At 43.9% G+C, this 25,422-nt stretch overlaps 1 long non-coding RNA gene across 2 annotated transcripts; it reads left to right on the top strand.

Moving 5' to 3' along the window:
* The first annotated feature begins 308 nt into the window (after positions 1–308).
* LOC149318444 (uncharacterized) lies at positions 309–24,834 on the top strand. 2 transcript variants are annotated; one of them, XR_016279811.1, is made up of 5 exons: positions 309–393; positions 18,394–18,861; positions 19,531–19,612; positions 20,862–21,053; positions 24,068–24,834. It is a non-coding gene; the product is annotated as an uncharacterized LOC149318444 (long non-coding RNA). The 2 variants fall into 2 exon arrangements; XR_016279810.1 differs by having other exon boundaries at positions 18,394–18,868.
* Positions 24,835–25,422: the final 588 nt, after the last annotated feature.

Raw genomic sequence — 25,422 nt, 5'->3', positions numbered from 1 at the left:
ATTATTAATCCTTTTTCATTTTTTATTATTATCTCCTCTTCTCTTTCCCTCCCCCCTCCTAAGTCTTTGATTAGGAGGATTATTAGTCCTTTTTAATTGTATTATTTTTTCTCTTTCCCCTCTCCCCTCTCCAAGGTCTTTGATTAGGATGATTATTAGTCCTTAATTTTTTATTGTTCTCTCCTCTTCTCTTTCCCTCTTCCATCCCCAACCTTCAAAGTCTTTGATTATGATTATTATTGGTCCCTTTTAAATTCTGTATTATCTTCTCTCCTCTTTCCTTCCCACCCCGCCCCCTCCAAAGTCTTTGATGATGATAATGATTAGTCATTTTTCATTTTTTATTATTATAATTTCCAACCAGAGAGAGAGAAGGCACCAACAGATCACCAGGTAAGGTGATAATTGTTGTTGTTGTTGTCGTTATTTCATTGAAAAGGTGATTTCCATCTTGTGGAAGTGTTTGGTTTCCTTTTACTTCGAATTGATAAGCACGGTTTGTTTCGAAGTTCTGGGGCTGGACCTTTTATTTAGATGCATTGTTATAAAAATATAGACAGACAGACAGAGTGTACACGTGTGATTTAAACGTTAGGGAACCATAAACAACGAGGAGCCAGGAAATAAAACTTTCTGTAGTGCGTTATAAATTTCGAAAGGACCTTTGAGAGGGACTGCTTCTTGTGTCTGTTTATCCACACGGACAGAAGAAGAGGGAGGGTTGTGTGTGTTTGCTTGTGTATGTTATTAAACTAATTTTGGAACAATTTATGGCTGAGATCTGCATATGTGTGTGTCTGTGTGTATATACACACACATATATGACCCGATTTTCAAATATTGACCTGTTTCATGTATTGGTGTAGGAGTTTTGCCTCCTGATCCAAGTTAACATGGCGACCTCCTGTCCCCCCCCCCCCCCCCATTAGTATAGCAAACAGGCGGCAGCTGTTCTTGGTTCCTACTGTTTCTTTCCAGCCTTTGTGTGAAACCACTGGGCTCAAGCAGGGTAATAATAATAATAATAGTAGTAATAATAATAATATTTTCCGGACATCAGAGAAGGTGGTATATTGACAGAGCTGGGCACAGTCTTTAGGAAAATATATCACCGCTGCTAATACCTAGAGGAGAGCCAAGGAAGGCGACGCAGGGTCCCCCTACAGCTCTAGCGAAAGCCTTCTGTGCTATAATTCAAGAGCAAAGGGCCACCGAAGAATGGAAGGCACATATTTCATTTCCTTTAAAACCTCCAGATGATCCTGACAAGGAAGGGTCCCCCCCTTCTCTCTCCCTCACCCGCTTCTCTCTTTTTCAATGGCATCGCTCAAAAGCTTAACCAGAAACACTGCTCTTTGGAGGGTGGGGGGGCATGATAGAGGCTAAGAAATCAACGAGGCTGAAAGGTTTCCATTTTTCCCCAAAGTGAGTCGGGGGTCTCCAAAAAGGGGGCTGTGGGAGTCTCTGCTCCCTTGGAGGGAGAGATGTGATGATGTCGGGGACAAAGAAGAAAACCATTGGAGTCCTTTGATTCTTGCTTTGGGATGAGATGGGGAGGGGGAAAGGTCCGGTTGTTATCTGAGGGAAGGTGGGGGGCGATTGCACGAAATTTAGGCTGCATCTGCACGGCAGAAATAATCCGGTTTGACCCCGTTTTAACCATTATTGCTCCATGCTGTGGAATTCTGGAAACTGTAGTTCGTTATGTCACCAGAGCTCTCTGACAGAGAAGGCGAAATGGCTCACAAAACTACCATTCCCAGAATTGAACGGTAAACGGGTTTTCACTGAAAGGGAGGGGGTCCCCTCTCTTTATAAACAAAGGACCTCGGAAAGAGACCTTTCTGTCGTTTCCCCACCTTTTCGAAAGCGATCTCGCCCGGCTAAGGCTGCATCCGCACGACAGAAATAATCCGGTTTGACACCCCTTGAACAGTCATGGCTCAACGCTCTGGAATTGTGAAAAATGTAGCTTTGTGAGAGGTTTAGCCTTATTTATCAGGGAACTCTGTTGCCACAACTAACTAGTTTCCAGAATTCCATAGCATGGAGCCATGGTGGTTGAAATGGTATCAAACCGGGTTATTTCTGCCGTGCGGATGCAGCCGGGAGAAGGTCGCGTTAGAAAGGGGGAAACGATAAAGGTCTCTTTCCGAGGTCCTTTGTTTATAAACAGAGGGATCCCGCTCCCCATGGAAACTGATTTACCTGGAAGAGGGCTTTCATTTCCCCACCCAAACCACACCCTCCACCCTTCCTGATCTAGACGGGATGATAGAGAGGCAAGAATGGGGTGGAATGAGTATTTCTCAGCTAATTTCGAAGGAAACTCTTTCACCTCTGCTATCCGGGGTTTGTTGATCTTGGGAGCTTTCCACAAATGGTTTCCTGGGATCCCCTTCCCCGCCTCCCCCTCCCTCCCTCTTTTCACCCCCCCCTCCACTTCTCCCTTTGTATTTCACTACTAGGCAGAAGGAAGAGGAAATATACAATTCCTCCCCCCAATAGCTTCTTATTTATTATCTGTTCCTGAAATTTCATGTCTGTAAAAGGAAAATTCCATAAATCCCTCCAAGACCTCTTCTCGCAAGCAGGAACAAAAGTAGAAGCACACACACTATATATATATATGTGTGTGTGTGTGTGTGTGTGTGTGTGTATGTATATATATAATCATAGAATCACAGAGTTGGAAGAGACCACAAGGGCCATCCAATCCAGCCTCCTGCCTTGCAGGAACTCACAATCAAAGCACCCTCAACAGATGGCCATCCAGCCTCTGGTACAAGAAACTAATGATTACATGAGGGGCAGTTTTGCATAGTGGTTTAAGTATATATATATATATATATATACACACACACACACACACACACATATAATGTGCTTCTACTTTTGTGTTAATACACACACACACACACACAAAACCGCTTTTATAAAGCCCAGTGGTGTCCCCCCCCCCAGCTCCGGTCCAAAACACACTGCCTAAATAATCCAGTTTGAAATCACTTTAACTGTCCTGGTTCAATGCTGTGGCATCCCAGGAACTGTAGTTGATTGTAATACCAGAGCTCTCTGATAAAGAAAGCTAAATGCCTCACAAAACTACCGTTCCCAGAATTCCCTAGCATTGAGCTAGGGCAGTTAAAACGGTCTCAAAGTGGATTTTGTCTGCAGTGTGTTTTGGACATGTAGTTTTGTGAGCCATTGAGCCTTCTCTTTTCAGAGAGCTCTGGTGCCACAATAAACTACCAGTCCCAGGATTCCCTAACACTGAGCCCGGGCAGTTAAAGCGGTCTCAAAAGGGGTTATTTCCTTTCTCCCCTACAAAGCTGCTGCTCTCTTGTCCTCAACCTCTCGCTGTCAGCCAACAAACCTTGAGAAAGGCTAAGGGTTTCTCTTTTGAAAGCGCCCTCGCACACCTTCTTTATTGCTCTCTGGGAGTCTCTTTATGCAGTGACCTATTTTTAAAGGCCTATATTGGGTTATTCATCATATCAAATACTGCGAGGAGATTAGGGGAGCAGAGAGAAGAAATTACCCTGAATCTCCATCGTTTTTAGGCACCTTTCTGGGCTTCGCCTAGAGGGCTTGTTCCCCCTTCCTTCGCCTTCCCCTGCATTGACAAATGGTTGCGTTGTCTCTCTTACACACACACACACACACACACACACACACACACACACACACACACACACAGAGGAGAACCCATTAGAATCCCTGACGGATTCCTCTCTAGACTAAAAAAACCCGCAGGCTCCTCTCTGGTGCTAGAACCAACTACAGTTCCCAGAAGTCCATAGCATTGAGCCAGGGCAGTTAAAGTGGGGTCAAACCGGATTATTTCTGCAGTACGGAGGCAGCCTTTGTCTATATAGGTTGGATGTTATGCCTGGTACAAGGTTGTGTTACCAAAAAGAGGGCGTAGGAAGAATACTCTTTGTTGTTGCTTGCTTGCTTGTTTGTTATTGCGGTGTTTTGTTTTTTTTATATCCCGCCTTTCTCCCAATATAGGGATTCAAGGCGGTGTTGTGTACCTTTATTCCGACTTACGGTGACCCTAAAGCAAACCTGTCGCGGGGTTTTCTTGGCAAGATTGGCGCAGAGGAGGTTTGCCTTTGTCTTTCTCTGGGGCTGAGAGAGTGTGACTTGCCTGAGGTCACTCAGTGGGTTTCCATGGCCGAGATGGGATTCCAATCCTGGCCTCCAGAGTTGTAGTCCATCGCTCAAACCAGTACATCACGGTGGTTTTGTGTATTATGTAACCCTATGAAATCCATGGGGTCGCCATAAATCGACAGGCGACGCCCCCCCCCCCCCCCAATACACATAAACATTTCTATATTGTTGTCGTCCTCGTTGTTGTGGGCCTTCAAGTCATTTCCGACTTATGATGACCATATCACTTTATTTTCTTGGCAACATTTCAGAGGGGGTTTGCTATTGCCATCCTCTGAGTGTGAGACAGTGTGACTTGCCCAAAGGCACCCAGTCGGTTTTCATAGCCAAAAGGAGATTCAAACCCAATCCAAAGTTCAAGCTTTCCAGCCTAGCCTGCCCTCCTAGATATCTTAGGGATTTATTTCCACTTCTTGCATGCCCCCTTAGATCAGGGTCCTGTCTTCGAAATACACAGACCAGCTTACTGTATATACTCATGTAAAAGTCTAGAAATTTTAGTCAAGACATTGACCCCAAAAAACCTGGGTCGACTTATCCTCTGGTCGTTGTACTTTAACTCATATATATATATATATATATATATATGGAGCATCCCCTTTTGCTGAATAGAGTGGTAAAAGACAAGAGCTTAGTCCATCCTGGGGACATCTTGGGAAGCATGGGTCCCCTCTTTTCTCTCATCCATCCAGCCTTTAGTTTTACCCTCGACTTATCCATGGGTCATATCAAATTACATAATTTTGGCCCCAAAACCTGCCTTTGACTTGTACATGAGGTCAATTTACAGCCAAGTATATATGGTACATCCAGGGGTAGCTGTGTTGGCCATATAGCCAATGCAGTAATAATATTATAAACCCACCAAAGAGTGGTCCCTTTATTGAGTCAACCAAAAATACACAAAATACATGTCGGAAGCTTTCGAAGTTCCACTGGCTTCTTCCTCAGGCAAGGTGTTAAAAACCATACAGGAGAAAGAAAGAAGTAAAACTGAAGATGTTATCCATAGGCCTGCATTTTGCTGATTTTGTTCTTAGTTCAGATTGCATGTTCTTAGTTCAGATCAGCTTGTTCAGCAAGCACCCCGCAGACTTTGGGAATATGGTTTGCACAGCTTTGCACTTAGCCCGAATAAATGAAAAGACCTCGAATAAATCCACCCCACGTAGCCTTGTAAACCATTGGCACAGTCGAAATGCTGAATATTCCCACTTCTCGCTCTCGCGAGACCTTCCGACAAGCCTTGCATTGCCCCCCCCCCCCCCCAAGACTCGGAATAAAAATTCAAAGCTGGGAAATAAAACTAGATTCAGAGGGCTTCCTGTCGCTGGTCCTGGCTCCCACACCCATGCACTAATATTCGTGCATAAGCTCACTCTTATTCACCGCTTTTCATTAAATCAAGCCACCAACAAAGCGAGAAACAATGCTGGGTGTGTTTTAAAGGATGTTTAGAAACCTTTGTCTTGTTCTGTCTATATTTTATAATTCCTAAAACACTGTATCTAGGAAAGCAGGTTCAGTTGGAGAGCCAGGAGGGCCATGGCAAACCCCCTCTGAAGAAATCTTGTCCATAAAACCCCAAGATAGGTTCTCCTTAGGCCTGGCAATGAAACCCACTGGGCGACCTTGGGCGAGTCACACTCTCTCAGCCTCAGGTGATGGCAATGGGAAACCCCTCTGAAGAAACTTGCCAAGAAAACCCTGTGATAGATTCGTCTTTGGGTATAAATCAGAAACGATTTGTTTCTCCAGAGCTGCCTTGAACCAGTGATGTAAATGGGTGGCAAGTGGCAGGCCTGGAGAGATCTGGGGGAAATGTAGATTCTCAGGTTTGGAGTAGGTTTGGGCTGAGGGTCGCCTATTTCCACCACTGAGTTTGGAATAGTGGCAATACTTGGGGTTTCGAAGAGGGAGTTTCGTTTTAATCCATAGCAATCTGAAAGATAAGGCTCTGCATGGCTTCGACCAGGACCAGGCAAGGCTCAGGTACCTCTGACTTCTCAGATACTGCTGTTCTTTTTTGTAAGAAGCCAGAGAAGCTGAGCAGTCTTCTGAAGAGAAACCAGATGTCTTAATCGCAAAGGAGGACAAGGCACCGCAAAATGTAGGACGTCCGAGAAAAATGGAGCAATAGATTAGCAATTGCAATAGGAAAAAAAGCCCAAAATTCATGTTTCATAGTCATTTTCAAAGTGGAAGACGTTTTGGAATTCTTTCTGGACAGAAGGTTGAACTGGAGGACAAAGAAAAGAGGATGTCTGGTCCTCTTTAATTGTCATGCCTCAATGCTATGGAATTCTGAGTGTTGCAGTATTTGGGGCGCACTAGAGCTCTCTGACAGAGAAGGCCAAATGTCTCACAAAATAGGATGTGGGGCCAAAACACACAACACAAATAATCCAGTCTGAGACCGCTTGAACTGCCCTGGCTCCATGCTAGGGAATTCTGGGAACTGTAGTTTTGTGAGACATTGAGTTTTCGCTGTCAGAGACCTCTGGTGCCACAACAAACTATAAATCCAGGATTCCCTAACACTGAGAAAGGGCAATTCAAGCAGTCTCAAACTGCAGTGTGTTTTGGACTGTGGTGACCCTGTTTGGGCTGCTTCAAGCAGGAACGTAGCTAGGATTTTAGGAGGGGGGGGCTCCAGACTAAATGCCACCATTATAATGGGGCTTGGGTGCGGCGGTGCAGCAGCACACACCATTCATTTTTCTAATGGAAGGGGGGGGGTCCGGACCCCAATAACCCCCCTCCCTTGGCTACGTCCCTGCTTCAAGAGTGCATCTACCCGGTAGCAATAATGCAGTTCTTATCCCATTTTAAGTGCTGTGGGTGGCTCCATCCTATGGGATTTTGGGATTTGTAGTTTGGTGGGGCACCAGATCTCTGTGACAAGAAAGGTGAAATGTCTCACAAAACTACAGGTCCCAGAATTCCATAGTATTGCATCATGGTGTCAAACTATTTTATTTTTGCAGTGTGGTAGCATCCTACGTGGCAACTAAGTGTTGGATTTCTTTTGTTAAACAATAGTAGGGTTGGAAATCGAGGCAGCATGATGCAGTGATTAAAGGGTTAGACTGCAACTCTGGAGGCCAGGGTTTGAATCCTTGCTTGGCCAGTGGCTGACCTTGGGCAAGTCACACTCTCTCAGCCTTTGAGCAAGGCAATGACAACCTCCCTCTGAACAAATCTTGCCAAGAAAACCCCTTAGAGTCGCTTTAAGGGCCATAACAACAAAAGGGCTGGGGCTGAGAATATTTATTTTCAAAAATGCCAGCACTTTACTGCAAAGGATGATGGGATGGATGTCCTTGGTGTTCTGGTTATCACTGTGTGATTGATGCCAGGCATGCTCAAAAGTGGAATCGGAACAGCTTGAAGTGAGGTAGTTTGCTCTGGAGTTACCATAGCAATGGAATAACACATGAGATGGGGAAGATGTCTATAAAGCTGACATTAATGAAACCTAATTGGAAGTAATGATTTCGGGACTGGGATGACTTTAGGTATACATTATACTATGAGGCTACCGGTTCTAAACTCATATCACTAAGCCAGCTTTAAGATCAAAAGGCTGGTGGTACAAGGCTACATCCCAAAGAAGTCAATAGGGAAATGTCTATTGATTGTAATGGCTTGGCTTTCAAAAGTAAGAGGCTTGTGGACATGATGCAATTTTATGTCAACTTGCTTGGGAATAAAACCTGTAAATTCTGGGAGACTAAACTACATGTACATATTATGATAAATTTTCATTAAATCAATAAGACTTCAAAGGAAATAAACTGGATTAGGTACAATCCACAGCCTGCCTACTGAAGCCAATGGTGAAACTTCAGTTGACACTGGTTCAGAATTATAAAACAAAATCCGCAGAAGAGTAATACCTTTTGTAGGCCAACCAAAATGCACAAAAACACATAATGCAAAAGCTTTTGAAGCACCACCTGGTTTCTTCATCAGTTAAAATCATATAGGAATAAAAAGGCCTAGATTTGTATCAGATGTTGTCTCTGCTGTATTTCAGTTGATTTGGTGGGATCTCACTCCCTTCTTGACCATGTGAGGATCTAGACAAAGGACAGTAAAATTTAAAGTCCGTTAGCAGCCCTAATTCTTTTTAGGATCCAGGGTGTCTCTGCCTTTTGTGAAGCCACAAGTCAGAAAACATTTAATTTCTCATCAAGTCTCTGTATTGCTACACCTGGAAAAACCTTTAAGTGTTGTATTGGTAAAACTCAGCCAATTATAGTGAAAAAAAGTTTTACCTTTGTTGGAGGTAGAAACCTCTGAGAATTAAGTCCCAACCCTTACTTCCCTCTTGTATGATTTTAAACACCTTTTGCTTGATGAAGCCAGTGGAGCATCTAAAGCAGTGGTTCCCAAACTTTGGTCCTCCAGGTGTTTTGGACTTCAGGTTCCAGAAGCCCCAGACAGTTTGACCAATGGTCAGGAATTCTGGGAGCTGAAATGCAAAACATCCGTAGGACGAAAGATTGGGAACCACTAATCTAAAACTTTTGCATTATGTGCTTCTGTGCATTTTCATTAGCCAATAAAGGTTAGCTCTTTTGTGAATTTTGGATTTTGATTTATTCAGCTGTATGGCCAGCATAGCTGCCCCTGAATATGGCTCAGAACTGAAACCCTGAGTGGCATGTTTTTCAGATGAGAAAAGAGTGGTGCTCAGTTATATGGGTCAAGATGATTAGAAAGTCGGTAGGTTTAGAACAGACCAGTAACCATTACAGCCTTATATTTATGCGAGAGGGTATTCATGCTCATCTACAATGCTTTGAGCATTGGACTAGGACTCTATGGGACCAGGATTCAAATCTGGGTTCAGTCATGGATACTCATTAAATGAGCATCTGGATCTTGATCAAGTCAGCACCTCTCAGCCTCAGATGAAGGCAATGACAAAGCTCCTTTGAATAAATATTAGGGAACCCCCCCCCCCCAAAAAAAAAACCCCAACCCTAGGACAGAGTGAGAGAGTCTGAGTTGACCTGAAGGCACAACAATAACAAATTCATTTGTCAGGACTTTGATATACTAGTGTATACTGTATACTAGTGATCTGAAACTTCACTGTAAACTGGAGCTGCTGGGAATTGCAATGGGGGGGGGGGGGGCTGCTTGATTTTAACCTCTTTCCCACTGGAAGGAACTGTGAAATCAAAATTATTGTAAAGAAGTCTTTTTTTCTACAGCATCTTTCCACTATCTCGATTTTGGACTCTTTGGATAGAACAGAATATTAAGATTCTATCTATCTATCTATCTATCTATCTATCTATCTATCTATCTATCTATCTATCTATCTATCTTTTACCATATTTCAATTCCAAAGTTGCATTTCTGTCCTCTGGCTGGAGAGGGAGACATTTAAAATATCCAGCCATTCCCCATATCTGTCAAACTAGGCCTTGAGATCTTGAGGTTTAACCAGCCCAGTAATCTTTCAGCCTTCTAAGAACAGTCCTGAGGCAGGTTCATTTTGTGCATTCATCCTAACCTGGCTTCTTTCAGATGTGTTGAACCACAACTTCTATCACCCCAAACATCCATGTATGGGAAGGATGGAAGCAGTGTCTGGAATAACTGAAGGGCACCAGTCTGGGAAAGGGAGGTTTGGCAAAGGCAGAAGTGACTTCAGGTTAACCTAGGAAATGACTGTAGGGCAGAAAATCATTGTCACCAGTCAGAAGAGCAGAGAATTCAAGCTTAAACATCCCCGTACATCCTGGATCTAGAGACTTGTGCTTTTCAGAATTCCCAGGGTTTTTGTGACAGAACCACTCTTTATTGGACAAAGTTTCGATTTGTTTTTTAAACACAGAGATCAGGTACACCCAGAAGCAGTGGGGCAAACCAGATCAAAGGCAAAGGCAGAAACTGAAGCCTACAACCTGGCAATGATGGAGGGACAAACCAAGTCCACTGCCCTGGCACAGAACAGAAGTGTTATGAAGGCAATCTGGAGTCTCAAGTCTGGAAGTCTAGACAGGGCCACCAAGTCTGAGGATTGTATTCCTCATGGGGATGGTGAGTGCTCCCTCAAAAAGGCCTCCCAGGTCTCTGGGAGCAGAGGCCTTAATTGTCAAGGCAATTTACTCTGAAATGACTTCAGTATTATTTGGGTGAGAGCCCTCTTGAGTTTAAAGATGGCCAAGAAATCCAATCAGCCAGGCAGAGAAGAAGCATGAAAGGCAAAAATCTTAAGGCTGCAGGGTTAAGCACCCATACTATGATGTAACCACCACCCCATTCCTTTTCACTAGGACTCTGTAAGACCCTCTAAGAGCTTCCCACTAACCTCTTTTATCTTGATGGATTCAGTTTGGCTTTTTAAAAAAATGCTTGTAAAAACTCTGAGCGAAGTTCCTTTGCAGCGGATTTTCAGGTCCTCTTTGGCTTCATCTGGACTGCAGAAATAATGCAATTTGACACCACTCAGTGCTATGGAATCAAGGGATGTGTATCCCAGGATTCCATAGCATTGAGCTGTGGCACTTCAAGCGGTGTCAAATTGCATTATTTTTGCAGTACAGATGCAGCCATTGACTCCCACTATAAGACCATTGGCCAGTGAGATGCCATGTGTTTCCAAGGGGAAAGGAGAGGAGATTCCTTGGGTTTGGAGTTCTGGCGAATGTCCAGTAAGACATACTAACAATAAACAACCCAACTCATAGTTTCAAAGCATCTGGATCAAAAATTGATTTACCCCCATTCACTTCTATGGGCCATTCTCTCACGAACTTGGCAATCTTATACATCTTGTACTGAGAAGAAAATCCCAATCTAGTCAATGGATGTCATCTCACCTTAGAAACCCAGGGTAGTGTAATGGTTTGAGTGCTGGATTAGAATCCCTGCCCAGCCCAGGAAATCTCCTGGCTAACCTTGGACAAGTCACACTGTCTCAGCCTCAGAGAAAGTCAAAGGCAAACCTTCTCTGAACAAATCTTGCCAAGAAAACCCCGTGATATGGCCTTAGGGTCGCCATAAGTCTCAGGTGACTTGAGGTACACAGCAATGCTTAGCATTCGAGGTGAAATGTGAGTGTGGTGGACTAAGGTTGATAGACATGTGCCCTGTTAGTTTAAGTCAGGAGTCAGATAGGTGGCTGTGTTGGACTGCAACTCCCAGCAGCCTTAACCAGTATAGTCAATGTGAAGGTCAGGGGATCTGCAGTATGGTGACACAGAATCAAGGCTCTGGAAGGGACCCAATAGTCTAACCCCTGCTAGTGGGAAAATCCACCACTAAACTACTTCTGGAGGTCCACATATTCCTTACCCCGGGAGCCTGAAGAATAGATTTATTTGCTTTCTTCTGGATAAAAAGTTCTTTTCTTGATCTCTAATTTGCAAACATTCAGTTCTCAAAGTTAGGTTCCTCCTCCCCACAATAAATGGCCTTTCTCCTGACCTGCTATTGTTCCTCCTGTTACTTGTTTAAAGATAATACCTACATTTGGCTTTGATTCCCCCACCGCCAAGCCCACCCCAGATCCTTGTAAATCTGGAGAGGAGGTGAAAGGGAGCAAGCGAGGCCGCATCCACATTCCAGAAATAATCCAGTTTGACACCATTTTAACTGTTGTGGTTCGATGCTATGGAATCCTGGGAACTGTACTTTGTGGGGGGCCCAGAGATCTCTGACAGAGAAGGCCAAATATCTCATGAAGCTATAAATCCCAGAGTTTGTTTCCTAAACAAAGGCTGTAGCCTTAGGAAACTTGACTTGCCTCTGAATTGTGGCCCTGGAGCTCTCTGACAGAGAAGGCTAAATGTCTCACAATGAATCATAGAATCATAGAGTTGGAAGAGACCACAAGGGCCATCCAGTCCAACCTCCCTGCCATGCAGGAACTCTCAATCAAAGCATCCCTGACAGACGGCCATCCAGATGGAGACTCCACCACATTCCAAGGGAGTTTCTTCCACTGTCAAACAGCCCTTACTGTCAAGAAGTTCCTCCTAATATTGAGCTGGAATCTCTTTTCCTGCAGCTTTCATCCATTGTTCTGGGTCCTGTTCTCTGGAGCAGCAGAAAACAAGCTTACTCCCTCATCAATATGACATCCCTTCAAATATTTAAGCAGGGCTATCATATCACCTCTTAACCTTCTGTTCTCCAGGCTAAACATCCCCAGCTCCCTAAAAGCCTTTCCTCATAAGGCATGGTTTCCAGGCCCTTCACCATTTTGATGGCCCTCCTTTGGACACAAGCTCCAGTTTGTCAACATCCTTAATTGTGGTGCCCAGAACTGGACCCATAACTATCAGTCCCCTAGCATTGCGCCGTGGTAGTCAAAGTGGTGTCCAACTGGATTGTTTCTGCAGTGTGGACAGTCCACCCCTCTCTCTCTCATACACAGGGAGTTTTCTGTGGAGCTCTAGCAAGTCTGCTGGCCCTTCTCAGCCCCGTTGTATTTCAGGATTGATAAAGTGCCATTTCATCTTGGCTGACCTCTGCTCGCTTTTGTCCAGGGAGGCGCCACCTGTCACAGAAATATAATTAAAGGCGAAGGCATAAATCATCCAAGTGTTGATGGCCAAAGTGACTGCGTACAAGTGACACCTCCTTGCCCAGCCGGGGAGCTGATCCCTCCTGCCTGTCTCTCAGTTCGTTAGGTCGGAGGGACGCAATGTGACTTCTCCCGTCAGGACACCCGTCCCAGACCGGAGGGACAAACCCCTTCCCCTCCCTTCCCCTCCCCTGGAAGCCCCTCCAGCTCCAAGGGCAGCCTTCCCTGGCTCAGGCTCCCAGAGACAGCCCAGTCCAGGAATCCCGAGGCCAGGAGGCTCAAAGGACAGACAGAAGGCTGGCAGAGGAAAGGCAGCCACAGGGAGGAGGAAGATGACATCCTACAAGCAGCACCTCAAGGCTCTTGGGGCTGCTTTCTTGGCTGACATTGACTGCCCACCAATGGCATCAATAGGGAGACACCCTAACAGGGTGTGTGTAACACCACTGCTCCCCAAACATCTGCCTTTGGGGGCTGTGGTTGTTAGTGTTAGAAAATTGATTGTGGTTTTGGTTATTTGTGGTTAAGAAAGTTTAACACCAACAGCAACAAATGTGTACTCCACAGGTATTTGGTAAAAACAGCTAGATCTGAGCTCCTGGTAAATAAACAGGATACATTGGTAGGTAAAAAGAATCTCGCTTTATTGCTACCTCTTGTAGGTTCTACAAAATCAGTAGAGAAAACTATACTTGGGAGAAGAGTCCCTAGAAACTTGCTTTATTGCTGCATCTAGGTTCTACAAAACCAGTAGAGAAAATGATGCTTGGTAGAAGAGTCCCTAGAACTGACAGGGAGTGGCTTCTTGTAATGACCATAGATATAATCAATGCATCTGTGAGGAAGACAGCCCCCTTCTCCAAAAAGAAGATACAGCTACAAGCATTAATGCTACTCCAAGAGTGGTGTTCGCTTGAGTCTCTTTAAAATGCTGAAGAGTGGTGAGGTTTAGTGGGAGGAAAAAAAGAGGCCCTAGTTTTCTTTTTAAATTAAAATTAAAATTTCTATTTTTTTAAAAAAAACAATGCTTGCCTGTTTTCATCAGAGGTCCAAAACACACTGCAGAAATAATCCACTTTGAGACCGCTTTAACTGCCCTGGCTCAATGCTAGGGAATCCTGGGAATTGTAGTTTATTATGACACCAGGGCTCTCTGACAGAGAAGGCCAAATGTCTCACAAAACTATAGTTCCACACTACAGTTCCCAGAATTCCCTAGCACTGAGCCAGGGCTGCTAAAGTGGTCTCAAACTGGATTATTTCTGCAGTGTGTTTTGGACCAGAGTTTCTTAAAAGTTGTTTGCATCTGCACTGCAGAAACAATCCATTTTGACACCACTTTAATTGCCATGGCTCAATGCTAGGGAATTCGAGGAACTGTAGTTTTGTGAGACATTCAAGCCTTCTCTGTCAGAGAGCTCTGGTGCCACAACAAAATACAATTTCCAAAATTCTATAGCAGTTAAAGTGGTGTCAAACTGGATTATTTCTGCAGTGTGGATGCAGCCTAGTTCTTCATCCATTGCAAAGGATCTTGCGTAGAGGAGAAGCTGCCGGTGGATCATATTCAAGGCTACTGATGGGGGGGCAGCAGAACTGAGAGCTCCAAGGCATACATTTGTGTGTGTGTGCGTGTGTGTTTGTGTGTGTGTGTTTAAAAGTCACCAGCCTTTCCAGTGAAGCATTTGTATGTTGCAGAGAAATAAGATCAAGGTAGCAGGAGGTATGTTTTTATGGTGACCTTTTCCAAGGCTCAGGATCGATTTTTAGCTCAGCCACAGAGAAACTTTCAAAAACCTGAGCCTGGGCCACATGGGCTGCTCTGTGCTTATAATCAGGGCCAAGGTATTTCCCTTTGAAAGAAACGAATGGGGTGTGTGTGTGTGATAGATGTGTCACCTCATCAAAGTCAGCAGGACTAGAAAGGGCCTTTAAAATACAAAAGGAAGACAAGCATTTTCAGGCAAGCCCACTTCTGAGTTCTCCCTCAACCCAGTTTGTAATAAACTCTGTTGAGCCATCATTCTCTTCCACAAAAGAAGGACAAAAGTATACAAGACAGGATTGGGGCAGTTTATCAAAACACCCCACGGCCTATAAAAAGCCCCCCACACTTTGATATTTAACATTTCATACAGTCAGTCCCCCCTGCCCCCATATCCATGGATTCAGTCAGCCAGGGCTTAAAAATATTCCAAAAACATACCAGTTCCAAAAAAAGCAAACCTTGATTTTGCTGTTTTATATAATGGCCCCAATTTGACTATGCAAGTCTATATAATGGGAATTGAAGATCCACGCATTTTGGTATCCAAGGGGGGGGGGGGTTTCCTGTATCCAAACCCCAGCAGACACACCAAGGTCCCATTGTATTTCAAGTTGTTGTTTGTTCATACATTGTCATCAATTTATATTCTGGGATTTGTAGTTTGTTGCTTCAACTGGCCCTGCTGGCGGGGACATTTTTCAAAATTGGGGATTGTCCTGTTTTTCCTGGCAAATGGTAAACCTACAGTAATCGGTTCCATATCTACAGTATAAATTAGTCTCCTAGGAGTTGGGCAAGTGGGGTGGAAGGATTGCAAAGGCCAAGAATAATTCACACCTGGTCAGAACAGTAACTGGCAGGATCATTGCCCTGGAGCCCTTTATCAAGTTATGCCCAAAACACACTGTTGAAATAATCCTATTTGAGACTACTTTAACTGCCTTGGCTCAGTGATACAAAATCCTGGGAATTGTAGTTTATTGTGACACCAGAGCTCTCTCACAGAGAAGGCTAAATGTCTCACAAAACTATAGTTCCCAGAATTCCCTAGCATTGAGCCAGGGCAGTTAAAGAGGTCTCAAACTGGATTATTGCTGCAGTGTGTTTTGGACCATTGTTTATGTTCACCAAGATATGTAAAGAGTATGAAATGCTTTCTCAGTGTCTTCAGATAGTTGAGATATTTTTGATCTCAGCTGCACCAAAGGAGTTACCCTTGTTGGAAATAGTAGTGGTAAATTTGGGATTTGATATATTAAGTGCAGCAGCAGCAGAGTGCGACCCAACAGTATGTATCTAAGCTTTTGGTAAATAAACAAGATACATTAGTAAGGTAAAAATAAGACTTGACTTTATTGTTACAGAGAATTCATAGGTTCCTAGGTTCTAGGATCTTGGAAAGTCAGTAATCAGTGGAGAAAACTATACTGTGGTAAAGGGATCCCTATAGCTGACCCCTATGCATGCAAGTAAGAAGAAAAGCCCTTCTTAGAGAGACAGCCTTGTGGTTGCATCCACCTTGAACCAAGGCAGAAAGGAGAAGATGGCCAAGAACAAAAGGTCAAAAAACTCTTAACCTTTAGTAGAGTGGGAGGAAGTGACCTCTTCACAGACACACTGACCAAAAGACCATAGAGATAATCAGTGCAGCTATGAGCAAGGCACCACCCCTTACTCTCAGTTCTGTAGACTCCAACAACCCTTTCACTCTCTGGAAAGTCAGTCTGCAAAAGGATCTTGTAGCACCTTTGAGACAAACTGAAAGAAAGACGTTGGTAGCAGAGCTTTGGTAGACTTGAGCCTACTTCCTCAAATGCATGTTAGGAAGCAGGCTCAAGTCTAGGAAAGCTCATGCTGCCAACTTCGTCCTTTCTCTCAGTTAGTCTCAAAGGTGCTACAAGATCCCTTTGCAGGGATTTTCCAAACTAACACAGCTAAATCCCTAGAAAGGTTTGCCTGATATTTTCCAGGGAGCAAATCCCAAGGAAATCAGTATAGAGTTGAATGCTGTGATTACTTGAACTGATTTTGGAGGTTAAGCAAGACCAGGTTTGGATGGATGATCACTAGGGATGCCCAGGTAGGACCAGTAGTTTGAGCATTGGACTATGTCTCTGGAAACCAGGGCTTGAACCCCACTTGGCCCTGGAAACCAACTGGGTGATGCTGGGCAAGTCAGACTCTCTCAGCCTCAGAGGAAGGTGCAGACAAACATCCCCTGAACAAATCTTGCCAACTATAAGGGTAACTTCCATCAACTGGAAGTTTCTTGAGGACACACAACCACTTCCATGTAGGGCCAAGAAGGACTGCTGCCTAAAGCCCTTGAGAAAGCTTCTGCCAGTCAGACATGACAGTATTGAGCTAGATGGGTTAATTCTACTCAAGTTGAATAGTTTCAATAGGGTACTCACTTTACTTGGATGGCTCAAGCCCCCAAAATGAGGGAGGGGGAGATGAAAGGCCAGTCTACCAAAACCACAACCAAGCACCACTTTGGAAAATTAAGAGCCAGGACCCTCTTCATTTGGGGGCCTGGAAGAAAGGAAAGAGCTCAAGGGGGGGGGGGACACCTTTGGTCACCATCAGAGGTGGTTTCCATCTATGCAGGTCACCATTTTCGTGGCTGAGGAATGCTGCACATTTATTACTCTCTGCAGGAAATACAGCTCACCCAGACCAGGCCAGGGCCTGTTTAACAAGTTTTGAAGGGAGAAAGGAGGCTTCTTTCCATCTTCCACCATTTCATAATCCAGCAGCAGTGGGGGGGGGGGGGGCAGATTTTCATAGATCAGCCGCCTCCCCGTATTTCTTATGATGCTGATCCTGGGTCCGATGTTTTTAGCCAAACCTGGATGCTCTTATTTTCGGAAATACATCATCCGGAGCTGCAGAAATCATCCCGTTTGACAGCACTTTAACTGCCGTGGCTCAGTGCTATGGTATTCGAGGTTCTGTATTATTGAGAGACATGTAGCCTTCTCTGTCAGAGAGCTCTGGTGCCACGACAAATTCCAATTCCCAGAATTCCATAGCATGGAGCTATGGCAGTTAAAGTGGTGTCAAGCCTTGTTATTTCTGCAGTGCGGATGAAGCCCTAAGTCTTTCAAACAACAACTTGCAGGCTCAGCAATGTAAGCCAACCATGTCTGACGGTGTATTGAAGTTTGTTTACACCTTGGGGCTCTCCTGCCCTTTTAGTTTAACATCTTTATTATGTTTACAAACCTGGGCTGTATCCACACTGGAGCAATAATTCAGTTTGGCACCACTTTAACTCTTTGCTGGCTCAAGGCTATAGGATTCTGGGAGTTGGAGTTTGTTGTGGTCCCAGAGCGGAATTCCATAGCCTTGAGCCAGAAAAGAGTTAAAACGGTGCCAAACCGGGTTATTCCTCTAGTGTGGATGCAGCCCTGGTTATGAGCAATTCATGGGGGGGGGGGAGGGGGGAAAGAAATCTCCCTGCGATTTCAGCTTAGTTTTCCTGGATGCTTGGACACATGCTTAGGAGTGGATCCCAGTTTGATTCAATTAAGGTTACAAGATTTGAAATCCCAAAACGTTTTGGGGGGTTGAATCTCAATTTGATTCAGCGATGGAGGTTAAACTCTTCCTAAATTACTGTTATGTTAGGAAGGCTAGAGTCTGTATTACCAGGAATAATAATAATAATAATAATAATAATAATAAAAGGCCTGGTCCCAGCGATGCTGGAGTTTCTTTTCTTTGGACCTTGGGGCTGAGGAAAGGAGGCAGAAGGTTTCCAGACCAAGGCGGAGGGGACAGAGGCAGCCCCCAGAAGCCTGGTTTCTCTTTCGGGGGGGGGGGGAGAGCTCAATGTCAGAGGGATTTCGGAATGGCCCAGTGATTCGCTTTCCCTTTCTTTCTTTTCCAGCTTTTCTTCTTCTGCCTCAGCCTCAGTCCGGATCAAAGAAGAAAACGACCTCCTTGAATCCCACGAACCGATTGCGAAAAATCTGGTTGAAGACCAGAACCAGAGCCCCGGCGTGACTTTGTGAACGTCCCAGTCCCCCTTGTCCAGGGAAGTGAATCCGGATCGGCACCGGATCTCCGATCTCAATGGGAAAGGACGCTTTTCGGAAAGCCACAGAGTCCAAAAGTTGGGTTTCAGGGGTAAGGGACCAAGAAAAGCGGGACCTGAGCTCTTCTTTTCAATGCACAGATATGGCTTGGGTCTAAAGAGAAGAAAAGTCGGGTTTGGTTGTATGGCACAGAAGACGTCTTCCCTGGTTTCCTTCGGCTCCGAATTTCTCCAGACGCCGAGCTCCATGAGAAGAGCGTTTGAAAGCCTTGCCAAAAGATGGGCAGAAGACAAAGAAGCCTCCTAAAAACCATCTAGAAGGTCAGGGGTGGGTTCACTGTTTTACTTTCTTTGCTTCAGGACTTCTTAAAATGCACCATTAAAAAATCTACCCTTCATGTTCCCCCAGATAAATTGAGTTTTTTCCCTTTCTCCAGAATATACATTGATAATCCCAAACTATAAGTCCCTTGAGTGCTGCTCTGGTCATTTTCTCTCTCCTTGAGCACAAAGAAGAAAGTGAATGTTTCCTTCCTTCCTTTCTCTTTCTCTTTCCCTTCTTTCTCTTTCTCTTTCCCTTCCTTCCTTCCTTCCTTGTTCTTGATCGGTTTTGTCGATGCTGACAGTTTAAGAAAGGAAGGCCCAACATTCTGAAGGCACTTTGAAATCTCGACCCTTGAATGAAGTTTATTTATTCTTTCCTCTCCTCACGTTAAACGACTTTTAACAAAAATTACACCTTAACAGTCCGGTCGGAAACAAGCTAATGTGCCACCCGTTCCTACGCATTTATAAGTTTAGCAAGAGTAGTAGCATTTATTCCTAAGTAACTTTAAAGCCCCAAAGTTGTAAGTTGCCCGTGAAGACGATCTTAGCACCATTTCGAAACCTTTCTGGAAAGGAAAATAGTGTTAAAGATGAGTTATTTAGGAAGCATTATTTCTGTCCTTAAAGTTTAAATTTCTTGCAACGCTACTCCTTTTCTTCTAGGTTCACAGACTGAACTAAAGAGGTTTATATTCCAGTAAAGATGTTGAAGATTGGAAGTTGTAACCCAGATCGCTGAGAGCCGGTAAGAGCTGCTTATTCTGATAAAGACAGCTTTAAATCCGAGGAAGTTTATGCCATAATTAACGTGTTAGACTTTAAGGTGCCACAAGGTTCTTGTTACTTGTGCTGCATAAGATGAAGACGGTTATCTTTTGCATCCCATCTCCTTAGACTGAACAGCTGTGTGTATCCCTTTCAGACTTCAAAAATGCACCCTGCATGTTATCCTGATGCAAGGTAACCAGAGGTCCCCCTTTTCCAGGACATGCCCTACATTTCAGTCTTCTGTCCAGAAGGAAGTCCACAATGTCCTCCAATTTAAGCATGACTAAGGAGCATTAATGTATATTTCTATGAGTATTTCTAGCTTTTATTTTGGAATGCACTCCATTTTTCTTGCATGCACGATTAGGTGGCCTTAGATAATCTTCCCAGCTTCAACCTCTCCCCCATCTGTAATACTGCTATGAGGAAGACTTCCCAAATCTGGCCTTTGCTTTTTTTTTGGACTACAACTCCCTTCAGCCGTAGTAATTGATCCAGCCACTTTGCGATGCCTTGTATAATCTGAGTAGTCTTCCCCTCACCGGAGATGTTTTGGACTACAGATCTCAACAGCCTGACCGGCTGGATCAGTTACTACTGCTGAAGGGAGTTGTACTCCAAAAAACAAAGGCCAGATTTGGGATGTCTTCCTCATAGCGATATTACAAATGGAGGAAGAGTTTGAGGCTAGGAAGACTGTCTAAGGCTGCCTAATCGGGAGTCAGACAAATCCCCCCCCCACGGATTTCCTGATTCCTTTCTCTCTTCACATATTATATATTTATTTATTTAGAGAGATCTTTCTCTCTTCACATATTATATATATTTAGAGGGTGGGATAGGGGATATGAGATTGTATGTAGTTTTAACTTCTAAGCTGCCTCGATTGTCATTGACAGAGAGGCGGGATATAAATAAAAGATTATTATTATTATTATTATTATTATTATTATTATTATTATTATCTTGTAGCCCCTTTGAGACTAACTGAAAGAAAGAGGTTGGCAGCATGAGCTTTCGTAGACTTCAGTCTACTTTCTCAGATGTATATGGAGATGCATATCAAATGCGTATATTTTTATTGTTAGTAAAATAATCGGCCGCTCCTCAGTCGCCCTTATTTTATCATAATCCATGTCACAAAAAGCCTCCACCAACGGCTTCCACGTTGTTTCTGTACCCCTAACGAGCTTTTTTCCTCCGGATTTCGGTGTTTTTGACTACAGATTGGAGCCGATCTCTGACCAAAGTCTGCTAAGACCTTTTAACGGCATCAGTGTGAAGCGGAAAGGCATCAGCTTTCCTCAAATTGCCCTTGGACTACAACTGCCATCATCCCCCACCCTCTGAGAAATTCTTCAGTGGAAACTTCTTCCCCATTGAAGTGAAGAAGAATGGCTTCTGAAGTGACTGATCAGGCAAGGGACTTTAATAAAGGAACACAGCTAAGTTCTTCAACGGTGAAGTTCATAGCGTTGGTAGTAGCTCTTACCTCTCTTGATTCAACCGAGGAGTTTTGCATTTTATACCCGCTGTACATGCCTTACACATCCCAGTATTCCAGTATTAACAGTACAAAAATCTGAACAAAAATCCATCAGTGATACCTTTTATTGGCCAACCCGAAATGCACAATATACTTGTTGCAAGCTTTCCGAAACTCCATGGGCATATTCATGATGAAGAAGCCCACGGAGCCTCGAAAACCTGCAACAAGTATATTGTGCATTTCCGTTGGCCTTGTAAAAAGCATCACTCATGGATTTTTTGTTTGGATTTGTTAAGTGGCCAACACAGCTCCCCTGAATGTTTTCAGTGCAAAATCTAGTATTGTTTAGCGCAATAGAGCACCTGCTTCTTACCGGGTTTCCCAAGGAAAGACCGAAGGAGGGAAGAACAACGTTTTCGGGAATATTACGGCCTAAATGATGGTCTAATATTGAATCTACCTAACTGAAAGAAAGAAAGTTGGCAACATGAGCTTTCTGTTTTAGTAGTGTTTGGTTTAGTCTACAAAAACTGTGGGCAAAAGCCAAGTCACGTTTAAGTAGATGGTTTGCAACGAAGAGGATTTAAACGTACCAAGGGATTGTACTTAATGCGTTGTGAAATCCCAAAACTTTTTAAAAACAATAACTATAGTTTTCATTGTTTTAGAAAGCACCGGCGCAGCCATAATTTCTTAACAAACTTTGAAATAAGTCATCTTAGAAAGAGTGACACCCACCGTCCTTTCCCTAACAGTTCCTAATATTCTACTACTTTCCAAAAGTAGCAGAATGTTTTATCCAGCTGAAGTTGTTTGCACAGAACAACAACGTCCTTTTAAAAATAAACCCAAGTGAACCCGATGGGCCTTATTTCTAGCAAAAAACGATCTGTTTCGTCCCTTAGAAAGGAGAGGATGGCCGACATTGGAGTAGATCAGGGCAGGAAAACGTTTCTACTCTTGTACTTTTAACAAACTGCCTTACTTTTGCGACGGCCATCTCCAAATAATGAGAATTAAGTCTTTCAAGCAACAGCTGCGGGCTCAGCAATACTAAGCCAATAATGTCTGGCCGTGTTTTGAAGTTTGTTTACATATTGAGGCTCTCCTGCTTTTTTAGTTTAACATCTTGATTATGTTTGCAATCCTGTCCTGAGCATTTTAATTCGAGGGGGGGGGGATTCCTTGTGATTTCAGATTAGTTTTTCCTGGATGCCTGGATACATGATTTAGAGTGGATCCCAATTTGATTCGATTACAAGCTTTGAAATCCCAAAACATTTTAATTTGATTCAATTAAGGACGTTAAACTCCTCCTATGTTATTGTTATGTGTCTTCATATTGACTCTCGAAGGAAAGGCGACCCAACCATAGGGTTTTCTTGGCAAGGGTTAATTTCTCATCACACTAAACAGTCAAAGAGCCATGATAGCACTTTAACTGTGTGTGTGCGCGTGGGGGGGCACACTGCAGAAATAATCCAGTTTGAGACCACTTCAACTGCCTTGGCTCAATGCTAGGGATTTCTGCGAACTGTAGTTTTGTGAGACATCTAACCAGGAGAGCTGTGGGGTCACAATAAACTACAGTTCCCAGGATTCCCTAGCAGTAAGACAAGACAGTTGAAGCGGTCTCAAACTGGATTATTTCTTCAATGTGTGCTTTGAACCATGGTTCCGTTTGACGGACTCCTGGGATTCACAGTTTAGGCAGAGGAATTTAGACGTTTCAGCCAGTGTCCCATCAAACCACAATGTCAATCATTGTGACAGGATGCAGACATGGCAGTTAAAGTGGGATCACAGTGCTGTTATTATACAGTAGAGGACGGTTGTCATTGCCTTCCTCTGAGGCTGAGAGAGCATGACTTGCCCAAGGTCTCCCAGTGGGTTTCTAGGTAAGGTAAGATTTGAACTCTGGTGTCCAAGGGGTCTGGCCATTGGATCAGGCTGGTTTCCACTGAGGCTGCATCCACACTGGAGAAATAATCCGGTTTGGCACCGCTTTAACGCTCTTCTGGCTCAAGGCAATGGAATTCTGGGAGTTGGAGTTTGCTGTGGGGCCCAGAGCTGAGCTCGAAGTGTGGGTTACTGCGTCTCAAGCTTTTATTCATTTGGTCCCTGGGGGTGATTTTCAATATTTTTATTTTATTTTATTTTAAATGGACGTTGGAGGAAAGGATACCCTCTGAATGTGCTCCTCTGTGTGTATGTGTCTTATAAATAATAATGAATAATAAAACTTTTATTTATACCCCGCTTTTCTGTAATAAAACAGTCAAAGCGGCTTACATGGTTAAAACATCCAGCATACAATAATACATATCATATTTCAGTATTCCCCCCCCATAAAAATCCAAGTCCCTAAGAAGGGTCTTCTTAGGCAAGGAAGACTTAGAGGTGGTTTTGGCAGTTCCTTCCTCTGAAATATATAGTCTGCAGCACCAGATATTCATTGGCAGTCTCCCACCCAAATACTAACCAGGGTTGAGCCTGCTTAGCTTCCAAGGCTGCATCCTCACTGCAGAAAGGTTTAACACCGCTTTAACTGCCACAGCTCCATGCTATGAAATTCAGGGAACTGTAGTTGGTTGTGGCACCAGAGCTCTCTGACAGAGAAGGCTAAGTGTCTCACAGGACTATAGATCCCAGAATTCCATAGCATGGAGCCATGGCAGTTAAAGCGGCACCAAACAGGATTATTTCTGCAGTGAGGATGGATCAGATCTGGTGCCTTTAGGGTATTTAGACCTGCTGCCAGTAGGAAACTATTCATACTTTTACTCCGAATTTTGTTTAAAAGGAAAAAAAATCCTTGAGGAAATCACTTTCTTGGAGAGAAAGTTAGGGCAAGTCTCTGTGTGTTTTGACCTACTTGCCTAATTTAGAGTCTGGATTTAGCCCTTTGACTGATAACTCGCATTACTTCGCTTATTTCCCTAGGTTGCAAGTCCGACCTGTTGTGTCGAAATGGTCTCATACTGTGCGCCCAGGTCCTACTGGGGCTCCATGGGAAAGAGAAACGGCCCAGAAGGAGACCAAGAGCCATTTAGGCTTATTGCCACCGACCCTCCAAACTGGGAATTGAATCCTGGACTCCAGAGATTTGGTCTACCACTCAAACCACAAGGCTGCTTGAAGGTACACAACAAGAAATATGAACTTACCTGTCATGTCTCCATCCCGAGGAATCCTGGGAATTCGTAGTTTCAGAAAGTATTCAGAATTCCCTGCCAGGCCACTCTAGTGCTTTCTCCAAACTACAAATCCCAGGATGCCACAGGCTGGAACCAGGGCAGCCAAAGTGGTATAAGCACCCAACAGTCTTGTAGTGCGAAAGGACACCGAAGTCAGATGAGAAGCTTTAGTTGTTGAGTCGCATCTAGCGCCTTTTTCACGAAAGGCTCCCCCCATCGAAAGAGAGAAAGCCTTTCCTTTTACTGCGACATCTCTCTCTCTCTCTCTCTCTCCAGCCTTTCTCAGCCAAAGATTCTGGTTATTCCTACTTTCAAACACCGTTTTAAAAATTCCCTCCAATCTATATCTATATCTATATATCCATCAGATAATAAAGCCGCCAAATGTGTTAATTTATGAATGCGGGAGAGGTTCTCCAAACATGCTGCAGCCTGGAAGAAAATAATGTGAAAACCAGAGGATTTCTTCTTTGTTTAGGAGATGGACCCATTTCTAGAGAAGCTGGACATGAATAGTTGGGTAAAAGCCAAACGGGGGGGGGGGGGGGGATCACTCTTCTGGACTCCAATAATCTGCAACTGGGTGGCGGATTCTGGGAGTTATAGTACAAAACACTAACTTTTTCCAAGGTCTGTAAAGCAAGAGGTCTAAGAAATCTCACTTTCACTGGAAACTGTTTTTTCTCCCCGGTGTTGTTTGAAGATGTTCCACATAGGGTTGGTTGGTTTTTTTAAAACCAAATCCTTCGAAGGGAAAAGGCGACGAGGTTCCTGTCCTCAACCTGGTTATTCAAATACGGATCGAAATGCAAAACGAGCTTTTCATTTCTGAGACCTTTAATATCTGCTTCTTTCGGGCGGCTGCGAGGAGGACGCCTGAATAATTTATCCCGAGTGCCAAATGCAACTAGCATTTCGTGAAGAAATTAAGGAGTTTGGTGTGTGGAGGGTTCCGATTTTTATTCATTTTCTTTTGTTTTCGGGAGCAGGAAGATGTGTGAGGAATCAATGGAAACTTAATAATAAGCGGGGCGTGTGTGTGTGTTTGTGAGGAGGGGGGTGGGAAATCAAAGAAATAATCCAGCCAAACCTTCTTATAAT

The sequence above is a fragment of the Sceloporus occidentalis genome, unplaced genomic scaffold (assembly GCF_023333645.1).
Source record: "Sceloporus occidentalis isolate IW3139 unplaced genomic scaffold, rSceOcc1.0.p SCAF_2, whole genome shotgun sequence".
NCBI classification, from domain to species: domain Eukaryota; kingdom Metazoa; phylum Chordata; class Lepidosauria; order Squamata; family Phrynosomatidae; genus Sceloporus; species Sceloporus occidentalis.
This window is presented reverse-complemented; position numbering and strand designations above follow the sequence as displayed.